General features: G+C 42.6%; 1 protein-coding gene across 1 annotated transcript in view; it reads left to right on the forward strand.

The window, feature by feature from the left end:
* Positions 1-11477: 11477 nt before the first annotated feature.
* Positions 11478-18305, forward strand: part of LPGAT1 (lysophosphatidylglycerol acyltransferase 1) — an 82844-nt gene continuing 76016 nt past the window's right edge. Inside the window, exon 1 of the mRNA XM_070397337.1 lies at positions 11478-11492. The gene's annotated coding sequence lies outside the window, so the exon portion shown is untranslated. The remainder of the gene's footprint in view (positions 11493-18305) is intronic.

The raw sequence follows: 18305 nt of genomic DNA on the forward strand, positions 1-18305 counted from the left end.
TTATGATTCAGTCTCATTCAAGTAAGAATGAAAGTGATTGGCAGGAAGGGATGGGGAAGTGTGCAGAACAGAAAGTAGAGAGATCATGCAGAAGAGTGCCTGCAGGGGCTGGGGTGGATTAAAGAAAGGGGTGGCGGAAGCAAAATGTGGTTGATTTAATCCAGTTTCGCCTGAATTGGGTAGGGCCTAGATAGATTATTGGATGAAAATTTGCACTCTGATCCCTTATTTCTGCCCTAGCCCTTCTGGGAGGCCTTAAGATCCTTTCCTCCAGATTTTTCACTATCCTGAGCCAAGTAACCATGAAATAGACACTAGAGTCCTGAGTGAATGAGACATTTATGTTGGTCCTTGCCGAGCCTGGCTACAAGAGCTGGAAGGAGGAGCCCAGAGTGAATACAAAGAGAGACACAAATCCGTAAGAATAGTGCCAGGAAGGTTAAAGCTCCTACAAAGAGGGGCCTTTCCAACTATGACAAGGGCAATAAGAAGGCTCATTGGGTTAAGTTCAGAGCAAGAAGATGGTTAAGTCCCACAGCCTCACCACAGTGTTAACAAATGATAAAGTGACAGAGGAGACATTCAGCTCCCAAGTGCTTGTTCTCTTTTCACAATTGACGACGTGGGCAAGTCTCTGAGTCCACAGGCTGAGCTCAAGGCCCGGCATGTAGTTTGTTCAGTGAATGAAGAATGAATGGGAGGAGCGTGAGGAGAATGCTTTTCAAGCTGTACAGAGAGCCCAGGATGGTTGAAAAGGTCCTGAAAGGAGAGTCTGTGCGGTGGATTCAATTCATATCAGGAGCAAAGGGTAATAATTGTAATCAGTTTGTTAGGAAAGAGACTGAGATGGAGATTGTGTGCAGGAAGTTTGCTGAGCAGTGCTCTTGGGATCCACACCTGTGGTCCAGTGAAGGGAGTAGAAGTGGGCAGAGGGATTCATTGAATTGTGATGCAGGTGCAATAGAGGTCTCAGGTCAATCCCATAGGATGGTTCTTCAGATTGGCTCACCTTGAGGCTAGGGGACTGGGTCTTCATACTTCTTCATCAACCAGTCACTGGGCTCTATCCCTAGTATGGAGAGGCGGCCAATCAATGAGTCTCTCTCATCATTGATGTTTCTATCTCTCTCTCCCTTCCTCTCTGAAATCAATAAAAATATTAAAGAAAAAAAAAGAGAAGAGGCTTCGAGGGGACATGATAGAGTGAACCGACCCTTACTCCATGTGTGAGGAAAGCTGCCATGGGGAAGAGGCATTAGTTTTGGTCCTTCAGAATTAGGAGCATTTAATGGAAGGGACACAGAAGCAGATTTGTGATTCTTTTTTAAAAATATATATTTTTATTGATTTTGGAAAGGAAGGTAGAGGGAGAGAGAGATAGATACATCAATGATGAGAGAGAATCATTGGTTGGCTGCCTCTTGCACACCCCTAACTGGGGACTGAGCCCACAATCTGGGCATGTGCCCCAACCGGGAATTGAACTGTGACCTCCTGGTTCATAGGTCAGTGCTCAACCACTGAGCCACATTGGCCTGGCCAGATTTGTGATTCTTCATACAAAGAAGAACCCCCTAAACTGTAAAAGAATAAAGCTGGAGTGAGCTTCCTAGGAAGACAGCAAGTTTCCTGTTCAAGTGGAGACTAGATGCCCATGTCTCAGGGCAGGAATCCAGACTGGGGGTGGGAAGGCCGGGGGGCGGGGGGTGGGGGGAGAAGAGGTGCCTGATCTAGACATCCTACCCGGATCCTTCCAAAACTCAGGGTGTATGACTATAGGCTGATGTTAGAGTGGAAATAAAACACACGGTCATTTATTTAGGAAGCTTAAACCTTATCCTGCTTAAAGGCAGTAGCCCGAAATAAATGAGTTCTTGAGATTCCTTTTATGAGTCTATAAAGGGACATTGCCCTTGCTGTGGAAACATGATGAGTCAACAAATATTATCAAGTGAACACTAGATAGATGGCAGTGTCCTGAGTATTAAGATGCGGTCTTTCAGCCCACAGGTTTAAAGTTTAATAAAGAAGAAAGGCGGATAATTACTGTATAAACTTAACACTCCTAATATAGTCATGATAGATGAGTACCTGGGGGTGGCAAAGGCCCAAAAAGTAAATGATTGATTTGTAATAGCAAAGAAAGCCCGGGGGCATATGGAGTGGGAGCTTTAAGTTGTAATTAAGAGATAAGAGGTGAGAGGAAGCGGGGCTGAAGCAAAGGAAGAGAAAGAACCCTCGCCCCACATCTTTATGGTCGAGGGAGGAAGGCTGCAGGCCAGTCTCCTGGATTGAGCTTTCTTAAAAATAGATCATATTCTATCTTTATTGAATAACATAATGATTATAATCACTTCTATTTTCTAAGGACCTACTCTTTATAGTAGTTGTTTTATTTTTTTTTTAATTTTGTTTTATTGCTTAAAGTATTACAAAGAGTATTACATATGTCTCCTTTTTTTCCCCCTTGACCTTCCCCCGGCCTCCCCTGCCCCCCAGTGTCTTGTGTCCATTGGTTATGTATAGTAGTTGTTTTATATATTAACTCATCAAATCTGTTCAATAAACAGGTAAAGCAATGACTATTGTTGTCTTCAGGGATCAGGGTTCAGAGATGTGAAGAACTATGGTTGACCACCTTTGGGATGCCTACCTGATTCCCAAGAACTGTAGTAACTGCCCCCGGTCCACCCTGCTCTCCTGTCCTCTGCTGACTCAGAGCCTCCCCAGGCATCTGGAACTTTGTCCAAAGAGAGATGGACTGGGAGCTCCAAGATGGAAACAAGGTCCCCACAGGAAGCCATAGGCTGCTAGGCTGAGACAGAGAGGGATGGGGAGACAGAGAAACAGAGAAAGCAGATCCCTAGAGATAAGCAGAGACCAGGGGAGCTTCCAGGTGGTTCCTGGTCAGTAGCCACTCACTTCCCTGGCTCTGGTCCTTCTTGGAACCTGGATGCCTTCCTGCCCTCTGGTCAAGAGCCAGCCCTATATCTTCATGTTAAATGGACCCTTTTCACTTACGTTAGCTTACGTGTCTATTACTTGCAACCTAAGTTCCACTCAGGTTTGTCTACCTCCAGAGTCCATTCCTGGGACCTCCTGGCTCCTTTCTGTCTGCTCCAGAGAGGCAAGCTAGGGTAACATTTCCTAAAAGAAGGGTTGGGGGACCACTTGCTCTTTGCTTCCTCAGGGTGGTTCCTGTGCTGATTGGACATCACCAGTCTGATAACTAGCTGCCCGAATGGGGGACCACAGGTCAGTGGTTCCCCATAATCACATTCTCCCTAAAACGTACACCTTTCCCATAAAGGCGCTGCTTTCCAGGTTTAAAAAGCATGGCACAGAAACAGTTGCTTTAGAGCTTGGGTTTCTAAGATCACACAGCCCCTCAGACCCTATGCTTGCTCTTTACACACTGCTGCTCCCTCGCTCATCTGAGCTGTCACCCTTGCCCTTTTTGAAAACCTCTGCCCACTCATTCTCACCTAGTTGGAATCTCCCTGAACCTTGTACCAATGTCTGCCACAGCTCTGATGACATATTGGTGCTTTCATTTACCTAGCTGTCCGCCTCCCACTTCTAGCTGTAATGGCAGCAGCTGCGTTCTCTTTGTTTTTGTGTCTCTAGTCCCTACCACAGTGGATGGCACATAGTTGTAGCGAGTGAATGAATGAATGATAATGAAACAAACTAATTTCTTTCCCAGATTCATTTCATTCACTGTCTCTTCACTCTGACAGACTATGCTATGTTTTACTTCTTTTATGATGATTTTGTCTTCTCTGTTTTCCTTTGTCTGCCTGAAGGTCTGTAAAACAAAGGCCTTACTCCTGCTCTCCTTCTCACACCTGGCACAAGTCTTTACAGACAATCGGTGTTGATGTGTGGGACTGTGTGTGTGTGTGTGTGTGTGTGTTGTTTTACAGAGCTCAAAATCATAATCCTATGCTTATTCTTTCACAGGGAATTTCTCAGATGGCAATTTCTTTACTGTCTTGTCCTTTTTTCTCCTCTCCGTGTGGCTGGCCATCTCTTGACAGTGGGCATAGAGCAACGTAGGGCTTTAGATTCAACATGAGTGGCCTTTGGCTTAGGCAACCCAGACAAGAATTTATCAAATATCCAGAAATAGAGGAATCTGTTTAACTGACCTGATTGAACTTGGGAAAATCTGTCACAGCACATGCCAGAACAGAACAAACAAGAACCTGAGTGGCCACTGGGAGATTATCACTGTCCCTGCCAGTCAGGTGGCAGAAGCACACGGAGCAATGGGTGAAATCCCAGCCTTATCCCCACCCCCACCTGACCATGCACATCTTACCTTTGCCCCCAGCTGCTGCTGTTCTTACAGGCTGTGTTTCCTTTCCACTACAGGGCAGGCTTAGAGGCTCAACAAGATGGAATTGGACCAGACAGTCAATGAGAGGAGAGGCCTGGATGAGCAGAGCGGCTCTCTGGGTGTCAAACTGGCCATCACTGCCTCGTGGTGTTCAGGTTACCATTCCCCCCTGGGCAACCTGGGATGCTACCTTGGTGCTGTTCTTTGAGTCTGGTCTCTCTGGGCAGCAGCAGCTCCCTCTGCTCTCCTGGATCACATCACTTTCTTTTAGGTGAGCCAGGACAGCCCCAGAGAGGAGTAAATATGTTGAAAGTGAGGCAAACCGACACTTAAGTGCCAACTTTATGCCAGGAACTATGCTAGGTCTTTCTTTCCTTCCTTCCTTCCTTCCTTCCTTCCTTCCTTCCTTCCTTCCTTCCTCCCTTCTTACTTTCCTTTCTTTTTTCTTACTTTCAACTAAAGAGCATATCTATGAAAATTTAGATATCTTAAATTAGAGCCCTGTATGATTAATTTCCTTTTACTAGGTCTAGCTTGCTAGAAATGGTTTAAAATATCAATGCCCCACTGTTTCAGCAAGATGCTTGTGAAATTGCTTGGCTTTTTTTTTTTTTTTTTTTAACATATAATATACCTGAGAAGAGGACTTGCTCTTGTATTTCTGGTCTCACATGTAGCTCTGACTTTTATGGCCAATATCCGGAGTCTCATTCTGTTCTCAGAGCTGCAAAGTAACTTGAAGACTGGAGATTGAAAAATTTGGAGTCCTATTGTTGTGGCAAATGACCCAGGAGAACAACAGCCAGCACCCAGAGGAATCAGGAAAGTAAAGCTTTATTACGCAGCGCTGCTAGTCCAGGGACTCCGATCCAATGCCTGAACTGCCAGTGTGGGGAGGTTTTGATATATATGTCTTCTTATGGCGGGCCCCTGGGGGTGGGCTTTGTAGCTCCGCCCAAGTCAGTTAGAATGGGGAAGTAAGATTGCTGTTTAACTAGATACTGAACTAGGCTATAAGCCCCCAAACTTGTCCCCCTACTTTCCTTCTCCCTATAATAACTCTAATTCTCCACCAAAATTTGTTCTCTCCTATATTCTGGTCATATCTTCAGACTTCCTTGAAGTTAGATTTGGCCAAGTGGCTAAATTTCTACCAAAGGAATATGAGCAGAAGAGCTACATACCACTTCTAGGCCTATACCTTAAGACCTGGGTGTGTCTCCTTCTTGCCACACAATGGGACCCAGTCATAGGCAATGACTTAACTTTGACTATGCAGACAACATTGAGGCCTAGGGGATAGAGGAGCAACGAGGTAGAAAAAAACTTGGATCCCTGAATGCTATGGAGGGGTAGAACCAGCCACTGCCTGGAACACTCACCCTGGACTGTTATCTGAGAAAGAACTAAACTTGTGTTCTTTAAGGTGAGATTATTGATGGGTCTTTTTGTTAGAGCAGCTTACCAATGAAGAAAATTGTACTAAAATATGGCATTGCCTTTACAAACATCCAGAATATGTGCCATTGGCTTAGTAGCTGGAAGATAAGAAAGTTGGTATTGTTTACTGGAAACCCAGTGACTTTGTTATGTTGAGGAAAAAAACATTTGGTGAGATTGTCATCTGCAATGATTTGAAGGAGACTACTTGCCTATTAAGTCCCAAACTCTAGAGATAAAGTACTTGTGTAAAACCACATTGTTAGTGTCTACTAGCTTCTTTCTGCTTTTTAGCAAGTCATTACAACAGAATGCAGGCAAGAACTGGTCAGATTGCAGGGGACGTCTGGAAATTTGGATTTTTACAGAGTTAGAAAAGTCAATTGCTTCTTTATCCCAAAGGGAAAAAAAAAAACTATAGTTACTCAAAGCGTTTTTCAAAGTCCCATGAAAATGAAGCCAAACTAAAAGTCAGGCCTGCGGCTAAGATGTGCCTCGGGGTCTAAGGATTAGCTTTGAAGCATATCATTTCAGATGGAATCAAGATAGCCACTCTAAAACGAGAGAGAGCGAATCATTGGTTGATGGAGGAAGCAAAGACATAAAGCAGCTTTGGGGACTATTTTCAGAAAAGAACTTTAGAAGTAGTGATTGGCTCATGAAACTGACTGACATTTTCTCAGTTTATGGGACAATTACATTGTCAACGAAACCATAGCCTGGTTTTTTAAAAAAAGGACTTAAGACATAAAGCAATGCTTAGACACCAACATCTGCACCAGCAAGGACCCAGCTATGAAATTTGCACATCTCCAAAAAGAGCTTAAACTTCAAATGTTGTGAGAGAGGGAAATAGATGAAGGAGAACCTTTCAGAAGGCAAAGCCATTAGCCATGAAGGTCTATGGACATACCTCTTCCATACTCTTTCACTTCCTGCCAACTTGGATTAACTGTGTTATTGCATGTAGCCATAGGTCATTCATTTTCATTATCTAAGAGTATCCCAATGTAAAAAGAATATACCAAAAGTATTCAGCCATTCTATCATCTATAGTCATTTAGGCTGTTTCTGTCTTTTTGATGTTATGTTATAAACATTCTTTCACATATTTGTTGGTGCCCATGTGGACAGATTTCTCTGAGGTGCAATTGGTGGGTCATAAGGTACTCAATAATGCCAAAATCAAAATAATTTTATCAATTATACTCCCTTCTGTAATGTACTTGTGTTCCCTTTGTTTTATTTTTTATTATTATTCTGGATTTATTGCAGTGACATTGGTTCACAACACCATACAGGTTTCAAGTGTACAACTCAACAAAACATCATCTGCACACTGCATCATGTGCCCACCACCCCAAGCAAAGTCTCTTTCTGTCTCCATTCCTCCCCACCCCTTCCCACCTCCACCTACCCCATCCCCTAGCTATCAGCACACTGTTGTCTATGTCTATGTGATATCTATATATTGTTGTTGTTGTTTAATCCCTTCACCTTCTTTCATCCAGCCTCACAAATCCCCTCCCCTCTGATGTATCTGTTCCATGTATCCATGCTTCTGTTTCTATTTTTTTCATTAGAGTCCACATGTAAGTGAGATCAAAATGGTATTTGTCTTTCTCTGACTGGCTTATTTCACACTTAGCATAATAATCTCCAGGTCCATCCATGCTGTCAAACAAGGTAAGATTTTTCTTCTTTTTTACAGCTTAGTAATAGTCCATTGTGCAAACATACCAGAGCTTTTTTTTTTTTATCCACTCATCTACTTATAACCTTGTCTACATTAGTTATTTTCAGATATTTTAATTTTGCCAATCTGGTAGATGTATAAATGGTGTCTTGTTGGGGTTTTAATTAATATTTCCCTATTAATGAGGCAGGCTGAATATCTTTTCATATGGTTCATTGGCCATTTGGATTTTTCCTTTTGTGCCTATTCAAAAGTTTTAGATAGAGCCAATATGTCTCCTTCATATTAACTTTTAGTAATTCTTTTATCTAACTATTAATAATTTACATAACGTTGCAAATATTTTCTCCCACATTGTGGGCTTATCTTTTTCCTCTCTAATTGGTCTTTTGATGAATAGAAATACCAAATTTTAATGTGGTTTAGCTTAATTTTTTTTATTCTTCAATCTGTAATCCTCCTTCTCTATAATTCACATTCAAAATCTCACGATCAGTACCAACTCTGGCCTTATATGCTGTCCTTAAGATAGGTGAGTGCCATTTTAAAAAAATGATGGAGACAAGAGGAAATTAGACAAAGGATAAGATATTTATTCAAGTCAAAGAAATATTACTCACTGACAGTAAGCTCTTAATAATCCATATCCAGAAGTGAAGAAAATAAACAGAAAACTTCTTAGAATATTTATCATTCTATAGTATGGGACTTTGCACCTTAAGTACTTGGTGATTAAGTATTTAATAACAGTCACCCAAAATGTGTTTTGTAGACAGATTTTTATTGATTAGATTATGGTGATTCCAAAGTCATCACCAGGCAATGATAAGCTTTAAACTTCATGCCTGGCTGGCATGGCTCAGTGGTTGACCGTCAACCTATGAACCAGGAGGTCAAGGTTCGATTCCTGGTCAAAATACATACTCAGATTGCGGGCTCCATCCCCACTGTGGGGTGTGCAGGAGGCAGCTGATCAATGATTCTCACTCATCACTGATGTTTCTATCTCTCTCTCCCTCTCCTTCCTGTCTGAAATCAATAAAAATATAAACTTTATGAAAGTGTGTTGGAATGTTAAGTACAATTGCGATCCAAAATGTGGCAGTCCAAAGTCTAGAAAATGGAGAGTCCACAAGTTCAGATTTGCCAGTGTTCATTGAGAAATTCTGAAGCAGTGAGACTGGATGGACATGAATGTTCCTGTCAATTCAGGAAGCTCTGTTTCAGTTTTAGAAATTAATCTATTCCTCTTAGAAGCTCAAATGAGGAGGGAAGCTGGTGGGGACTCATGAGGAGAAAATTGCTCCAGAGAGCCAGGAGGGAACCATCCTAGAATCATGGGCTCATCCAACCCAACATGCAGTTATTGAACGCCTGCCATGTGACCGATACCGTGGAGACAAAGTTGAAGATGGAGTCCCTGAAATCAGTTAGGACTCTTCATGTTGCAAGTTACAGAGAACAAGGCTCCCATTTAATAAGCAATTTTTTTTGGCTCATGTAACTGGAAGTTCAGAGGTAGGGCAGGCGTTGGGGTTGGATTAATTCAGTGGTTCCTGGGTCATCTCTTCTGCGTACTGGCCTCATCTTTGAGTTATCTTCCAGGACTGTGGCCAGTGGCATTTCTAGAGACTGAGATTTACAAAAGAGAGGAAAACTTTTATGGAGGTTCACTTTGAAAGACAAAGACAATTCTTTCCCAGAAGCACCTAGCAAAGTTCACCTCATTTTTCATCGGTCCACCTGGGTCACATGCTCCTTTCAAAACCAGTCCCCATGTGGAAAGAAATGTCATGCATTGACTGTTTAGAAACCCAGGCCTAAGACAATTGCCTTGGCAAGCAGCATGGGAATACCATTTAGGCAATAAAAACCCACCTCTTTATCTGGGGGGTGGGGTCATCTCTCCCCAAAGCTAGTAGGCCAGAGAGTAAGCACCTGAAAACTAGGGTGCTGTCAGGAAATGGCAGACAGTATGCTGTGCTGTCTTCTTATTACAGTCTCAGTCTGCAAGGAGCATATAGTTTAGGAGGGAGAGCAGGGTTGACAATTTAGGAGAGAAAACAGAGATACAAGTGCTATGGGAGACTAGAGGAGAAGGCTGTTTATGGCACCTTCCTCTGGACATCATTCTGATTGTGATGTGCATCTGGTTTTCGTGTAGTGAATTGTGCACTGAAGAGCTAACAGCGGAGAAGACAAAAAGCTCGAGGGGTGGGGCAGGAGAGGTGCCTGTCAGTCTATTGGCACCTCTCTGAACCCTGCCACTCATTGTAATGGGACTTGCTGTGCCCCGGCTCATAATTTTTCAAGCACTGAGATAAGAGGCCTTATTAATGGCCTCTCATTGCTCGCTTCTTTTCTACTACAGCTTTCTTATTTCCCTGTGAACGTCTCTTCTGTTCCAGACCAAGAGCATATTTTTCTCCCCTCCTCCTGGAGGGAGTCAAGCAGGAGGGGGTCCTTTCAGGCCCCTTGGTCTGCAGTTCTGGGGGGAAGTCTCAGAAGTGACTTTGGATGCGGCTAGATTAGAACAAGGATATTTAAGGAAGAAGGTGGGAGGCACCAAAAACAGAGGGACTGGGAGCTGCCAAAAGAAAGAAACGGGTGCTCAGTTTAATATCTGTTCTGGTACCAGCCACTGTCACCTTACATAAGGCATCTCATCGATTGAAGTGGACAGTTACTATTTTGTCTTCTCAAGTTCAGCTCTCCCCTACCCTGCATTTTTATTTTTTTGTAACAGCATTTACAAATACCTACTCCTCTCTCTACTCTACCAGAAGATTGAGGTGGGACTGTCAATCACAAAACCCTTCTCCCCTCCCAAGGGTGAGCATGCAACCCAGATATGACCAATCAGAGACTTCCTTGGGCTTGTATATACTGACACTGGAAAAGAGAGGTCCTCTTTCCCTCTGGGTTACTAAGCAGAAATGAAATAAAACTATTTACAACCATTGCCACCACATCTATGAAGGAAGCTCATTTATAATAGGAGAAAATGAAGGTAATCATAGAAAGAAGCAGAATTGATGTGTGTGTGTGTGTGTGTGTGTGTGTGTGTGTGAGAGAGAGAGAGAGAGAGAAAGAGAGAGAGAGAGAGAGAGAGAGATTGGGATACATATCTCTGTATCTCTATCTATCTATGTACCTATGTATCTACCTACCTACCAACCCTTCTATGAGAGGAAGACAGAAGGAGAAAGAGATCTGAAACTATTTTAGTCATAATGTAAACAAATAATACTTCTGTACACCAATACTTTTTTTTTGGTGTAAGCTTGAGTTCTGTTTTCAATACTTAGAACAAAGAGAGTTCGAATAGACTCCTTTCATCGTCATATCAAGCTTATGAAGTAGTCAGGGCTCAGAGAATTAACTTGTCCAGAAGTCATTTATTTAGTCAATCATTGCTGAGCCAAGGTTCACTCAGGTCTCTCTGATCCCCCAGCTCTGCTGCTGGCACTCTGTCAAGCTGCCTGCCTCCCAACAATGGGCAAAACCTGGTCCTGCCTCCAAGACACAAAGTCTGCGAGGAAATGAGACCTGTATAAACCGCTATAAAGCAAGCAGAACACAATACTATAACAGAGATACAAATAAAATTCAGTGGGATGCACAGAGGAGGGACTTGAGACTACAACTGTGCCTCAAGTCAGACCCAGCTTTGGGGGATTCCTGAATGGTACTTGGATACCCAAGGAAACCCCAAAGTCACCAGTCTCCCAAAGTTTGGGCTTTCCTGGGCACTGGCTATTTACTGATGTGCAAACCAGCAGTTCTCACAACCCTGAGCAGAAACTGATTGCTAGGAGCTGTGGCCACAATTCGCAGAGCTTGGCATTGTTTGTGATTCTGTCACTCATATTTACAGTTGCCTTGAAACCTTTGCTCCTAAGAGCCCCGCCCTACTCCCAGTCCTGATCACTGCTCGCCTGCCTGATCCTTCCACTCCATTCCTTCCTGCTACAACCACAGTGAGCCTGCAGCTGAGTGGGGGGTTGGAAAAAGGTAAGTGTGGATAATTATTTTCTAGGCATCTACCAAGGGAAATGACTTTACACATGCCATTTACAAGCTATTTGCAAAATCGGCAGTATATTCAATTGTTTATTCGGCAGTAGTTTTCAACCTCTTTTTCTTACTTGAGCCCATTTTAAGCTGAGCAAAAGAGCCCAGAGCCCATCAACGCCATGCTTTCTCATGTATCAATGGAAAAATAACTCAGGGATACTCTTAAGGGGCATTGTAAAAAGTATATTTTGGGGAATTAAGTGTACATGTGTTTTAGCAATTAAGGTATAAATGATTCATATTCAAATTGCATTGCATAACTGTCTTTAGGTATAATCACTGGAAAATTCAAGGCCAAAAAATACAGTCACTTTAAGGTTAATCAAACAAATCACAACTAACTTGTTAATGATGGAGATAAGTTAACAGTAAATTATAATGAAAAACAAGCAATTGAAGACCTTGACCCACATATGGCCACACTGATGGTAGACTAATGACAGTGTTTTAGTCCAGAGAATGTCAATGCGTGGGCAAGGCTCCATCAGAACTTTCCCTGGAAGCTGGACTTCTTGGTGGAATATTAACTAAAACTCGGTAGCTCACCGATTTTTGTTTATGAATTCCAAATTAGATTAACCTTTTAAAAAATACATAAAATTTGCCAAAACTGGTTTGGCTCAGTGGATAGAGCGTCGGCCTGCAGACTGAAAGGTCCCAGGTTCGATTCCGGTCAAGGGCATGTACCTGGGTTGCGGGCACATCCCCAGTAGGAGATGTGCAGGAGGCAGCTGATCGATGTTTCTCTCTCATCGATGTTTCTAACTCTCTATCTCTCTCCCTTCCTCTCTGTAAAAAAATCAATAAAATATATATTTTTAAAAATACATAAAATTTGAAAAAGGTTAATCTAATTTAAGGGACTTTTCCGGGTTACTCAGAGGTGACTGATCCTGGGATCAAAGGTTAATCTCTCTCCCTTTTAAAAAATACATATAATTTTTAAAAGGGAGAGAGCGATAGAAACATGAATGATGAGAATCATTGATCGGCTGCCTCCTACATGCCCACACTAGGGATCAAGCCCACAACCTGGACATGTGACCTGACCAGGAATCGAAATGTGACTTCCTGGTTCGTAGGTCAATGCTCAACCACTGAGCCACACCGGCCAGGCAGATTAACCTTTAATAACTCACTCAGCAAGCTATTAGTAAGTCTTAGATGTACATAAACATGAGAATGTATGGATCTGTAAATAATTTGTCCCAAAAGACGGAAGGGAAGACTGGCTTTATTGGGTCAGTTTGAGACCTGTCAGGTGAGCCTTGGGTAGCTTTTTTGAATAAGCTACCCAAGGTGTAAGCTTGAGTTCAGTTCTCAAGCTTTGGTTGGAAGGCTCTGGAACACAGCTGCATTGTTCTCTGCAGGGGTCTTGGACCACAGCAGGAGTGACATATGAGAACTTAGAGCCAGTGACATTTGTTCCAACGCTCTTGCCTTCTATAATGAGAGTTTGCCTGGACCTCAGGAGAAAGTGCTGCATTCCTACTGGGCGCTCCCAGTTAGGTTAGCATGGAGGTCAGTGTGACTGGGACATTTTTAACATTCGCTAATTTAAAAAAAAAAACAACCTCCTCAAAGCAATGACGATGGATGTTGTTGACTCACAGAAGTGTTATGAAACTTTATTTGTAGCTAGAAAATTGAGTGACAGAAAGACTAGGAAGCCGTCAGCCAGAAAACCCAGCAGTGCCAGTTTCCCAAAGGTACAATGCCTTCTACCTTAGGAAATAACGCTTTACAATTGTGTAACACTTTTAACCTTTCAAAACACATTTGCATATGTTACTTGAATCTAGCCAGAAGGTGTAATTGCTGAGGTGACCAGAGGTAGTTTGCAGTTCTCTGACCCCTTTCTTTTCTCTTATTTCCTCAGTACTCTCCTTCCCTCTCCTCGGGTTCATATCCCCCCTAATTTATCCTTTCTCTCTTGTACTTTCTATTCACTTTCTCAGTTATTGCTTTAATAGTTGGCCAAGGCCTTGATTATTCTTAAAATGAAACCACAGGACTATTTGGGGTTACTCAGAGGTAACTGATCCTGGGATCAAAGTCTAATTCCATCTAGATCAGAGGTTCTCAACCTGTGGGTCGCGACCCCTTTGGCGGTCGAACGACCCTTTCACAGGGGTCGCCTAAGACCATCCTGCATATCAGATATTTACATTACGATTCATAACAGTAGCAACATTACAGTGATGAAGTAGCAACGAAAATAATTTTATGGTTGGGTCACAACATGAGGAACTGTATTTAAAGGGCCAGAAGGTTGAGAACCACTAATCTAGATCTTCTGGATTCTTTGTTATTTATTTTAATTTTTTATTTTTAAATATATTTTTATTGCTTTCAGAGAGGAAGGAAGAGGGAGAGAGAGGTAGAAACAGCAATGATGACAGAGAATCATTGATTGGCTGCCTCCTGTACGCTCCAGGTATGTGCCCTGATCGGCAATCAAAGTGTGACTTCCAGGTCAATTGGTCGACACCCAACCACAGAGACACCATGACTGGGCCTGGGTTATTTAAACACACACACACACACACACACACACACACACACACACACACACAAGATTTGACTTTTCAGTGAGTCAGGCCTTCATGTAAAGCTCATTCATTCCTAGGTAGGTTGGGTTTATTGATGAGGAAAATAAGACATTGGGTGGGGGGGGGGCTGCTAGCAGCCTTCATTCCTGGATACATTATCCTAGGTAGGTTGGGTTTATGAACTATGAGTGACTCATGCATAGCATAGGCTCTGGTGTTTCTGGCCTCACAGAGTCAGCCAGCACCAGCTACACATGTGTTTTGGTTGTGCAACCTAAAATTCAGTGACTCAGGGAGTATTATGGGTTGAACTGTGTCTCCCCCCCCCCCCCCCCCACCTGGCCCAATTCATAAGTGGAAGTCCTAACCCCCAGTACCTCAGAAATGTGGCCTTACTTGGAGATAGGGGCTTTAAAGAGGTAATCAAGTTAAAATGAGGTCATTAGGATGGACCCTAACCCATATGACTGGTGTCATAAGAAGGGGAAATTTGGACACAGAGACAGACAAGTAGAGGAAAGACACTGGGTGGAGATGGCCACCTACAAGCGAAGGAGGGAGGTTTGAAACAGATGCTTCCCTCACTGGCCTCAGGAGTAGTCATCCAACCCTCCGACAGCTTGATCCGGGCCTTCTAGCTTCCAGAGCTAGGAGACAATACAATTCTTTTCTTTAAACCACTAAGTGGTCTTTTTACTAGCAAACTGATAAATACAGAGAGCAAAGAGCCCAGGAGACTAATTTTTCCTACCTTCTCACGGGATAGTTTTAGGAATTAAATGAACTGATAGATGTAAAGCACTTTGCTAACAGTTAAAGCTACAGCGAAGATTGGTATTAATATTGCAGCAGTTCCTGGCTACCATATTTAAAACTACTGTACTCTAAAAGCCATCCCCTCCCATACAGGCACACGGAATCACTTTCCTTGATTTGTTTTTCCCTACATAGCATTTATCACCTTCTAACACACTATGCATTTTACTTCCTTATTTTGCTTATTGTCTGCTTCTTCCCACTATAAGTAAAACTTCAAGAGGGGGAACTTTCTTTTTTGTTCACTGCTGTCTCCCCAGCACCTAGAACTTTGCCCGGTGCCTCGAAAGTCCTCAATACACTTGTTGGATGAATCAGAAATGCCTATTTGTATCCTCTCATCTTTATCAGGCTATTGCCTACTTATCCTTCAAGACCCAACAAGCATCTGTCTTTCTTCCCCCTGGTTTGGAGCCCCATCTCCATTCTCTGGAATGGGTATTTCCATCATTGCACGGACCACATCACACTTCATGCCTCCCTCACTGTGGGTCCTGGAAGGGAGGGGCCTCCAAGATGTTTGTGTCCTGTATCCCAAGGAGGTGGCTCTGAGCCTGACCCTTGGTGGGCACTCCGTTCTTGATTGCTGAGTGAGCCAGGAACTGGGGAGCAAGGGAAGGGCACAGGGAGAAGGTGGATCCGAAGGAGCTCACTAAAATAAGAGTGCTAGTGAGGCAGTGAAGAAAAGGGAACCCTTGTGCACTGTCAGTGGGAATGTAAACTGGTACAAACACTATGGGAACCGTATGGCAGTTCTTCAAAACATTGAAAATAGAACTATCTGGTCCAGCAATCTCACTTCTGGGTGTATACCTGAAAAAGAGGAAGTCACTATCTCAAAGAGATATCTGCACCACCATGTTTACTGCAGCATTATAATCACATTAGCCAAGATATGGAAACAACCTACGTGCTCCCCTATGGATGAGTGGATAAAAAGAGGGGGTGTACATATACAATGACGTATTATTAAACCGTTACAGAGAGGACAATCCTCCCATTTGTGATACCCTGGATGAAATTTGTGAGCATTATGCTAAGAGAAATCAGTCTGAAAGAGAAAAGCAAATGATATATGTTTTCACTTATAGGTGCAATCTAAAGAAGCCAAACTCATAGAAACAGAGAGTAAAATGGTAATTGCCAGGGGCTGGAGGTGGGGAGGTGGGGGAAACAAGATGCTTCTTGTTTGCAAAGGGTACAAACTTCCGGTTGTGAGAAGAGCAAGTTCTGGGAATCTCACGTACAGCATGGTGACTATAGTTAACAATACTGTACTATGCAGTTGGAAGTTGCTAACAGAAAATCTTAAGTGTTCTTACCACAACAGTAACAAAATGATAATTATATGAAGTGGTGGTGTGTTAACTAATCTTATTGTGGTAATAGTTTCACAATATTTACTGTATCAAATCATCACATTGTATACCTTATCTATAGAATGTTACATCTCAATTACATCCCCATAAAGCTGGGAAAATAATAAAATTTGGAAGAAAAAAGGAAGTGGCTCACTAGGGGGTACTGACCTTGTAGCCTAGGCTATGCCCATGAACAGTCAACAAAACAGTATTGAGACTCAAAAGGAAGGGCATCCTCACGTGCTGTTTTGGGGGCCCCATAGGAACCAAATGGACAGTGAGGCAAACCATGAGGAGGGCCTCATGGATTTGAAATAAAGGAAATAAAATTAAAAATCAATAAATCAGAATAGATGTATTCAAAGTGATTTTAAAAATAATAAAAAAATGAGCCCTGACCTGTTTGGCTCAGTGGATAGAGCGTTGGCCTGCAGACTGAAGGGTCTCAGGTTTGATTCTGGTCAAGGGCATGTACCTTGGTTGTGGGCACATCCCCAGTAGGGGGTGTGCAGGAGGCAGCTGATCGATGTTTCTCTGCCATCGATGTTTCTAACTCTCTATCCCTCTTCCTTCCTTTCTGTAAAAAATCAATAAAATATATTTAAAAAATAGAATAAAATAAATTAAAAAATGAAAGGCTCCTAGATATACAAAACAGAAGTCTCACCCTAATTAATATATTAACATGATTACATACAGAATGAGTCCCCCTGGGGCTGGGTAAGGAGTGGGGGTTGTCAACCTAGAAATTTCAGTTAGAAAAGAGAGAACTGAGGGGCCTTTGTCAGCTGAGCCTGGCTGAGATGGAGATATCAGACTTTTGATGGGAAATAAATGCCAGAGGTGGAGCAGGGCCCACTTGGGAATGGGAGAGCCCAGTGTGACCAGGAAGTAGTGCCAAGGTGTAGCTCAAACATAGCAGAGAGATTTAGGATAAGAGTTCTCTGCCCTGGGGGAGCATGGTGTTGCTGTTAGCATTTAAAGAGGAAAAGGAAAATCTATAAAGGGCATTGTTCTCCGAGTGAAGAATTAAGGGTCTCGGGCTGTTGCTTCTCCTCTGCAAAGAATGAGGAAAGGCCTCCGCTTGCCAGACTAACCCCCTTTGGGCTTTTACTTTCCCAGGGAGCAATAGTCATCCTTTGTGGATGTTCATGCATTCATTCACACATTTTTGAACCAGACCCTGTGCTATTTCCTGAGGATACAAAAATAAATATTAGTCCAATGAAGAACCTTAACCTCCTGGATCTGTATGCAGGCATACCTCACGTTATTGTGCTATGCTTTATTGCACTTTGCAGATATTGCCTTTTTTTTTTTTTTTTTTTTTTTTTTTTTTTACAAATTGAAGGTAAGAGCCTCCACTCCACCAGTAAAAAGATTACGATGTGCCGAAGGCTCAGATTATGGTTAGCATTGTTAGCAATAAAGTCTTTTTTAATTAAGGTATGTACATTTTTTTTAGACATGATGCTATTGCATACTTAATAGACTTCAGTATAGTGTAAATATAACTTTTACATGCACTGGAAAACCAAAAAATTCATGTGACACTTTATTGTGGTGATCTGGAACCAAATCCAAAATATTCCTGAGGTATGCTTGCCATCTGCAATCCAGTTCAAACAAGTGGACGCTGACTTCTCCCTTGGTTAGGAAGAGCATGGTGATGGGACTACAAGGCTAATGAAGCAGAGCAGAAAGCCATTGGAGGAGTACATGCCAGTCCACCTGGGGATCTGGGACCAAACCTTGCATCCTCTTGCTGGAAACGTTTACTGGAAATCACTTAACCAAAATTACCATTGAGCTAAATGAGGGAAGACTTCAGTTAAGCAGATCTTTCTAGAATGCCTGCAGTCGTTGGCATGAGTCGTTGGCTCATCTTCAGCAGTGAACATTTTACCAGGTGCCTGAGACAAAACAGATTTATAGGATGCCCTCTTGACTCCCGTGAGACCTCCTCACCTGAAGCAGAAAGATTAAAGTGATCAAGCTGTACTTCCTGTTTTAAAAATAAA

This window comes from Myotis yumanensis, unplaced genomic scaffold (assembly GCF_028538775.1).
Source record: "Myotis yumanensis isolate MYYU_CA2020_CCGP unplaced genomic scaffold, mMyoYum1.0.hap1 SCAF_17, whole genome shotgun sequence".
NCBI lineage: Eukaryota > Metazoa > Chordata > Mammalia > Chiroptera > Vespertilionidae > Myotis > Myotis yumanensis.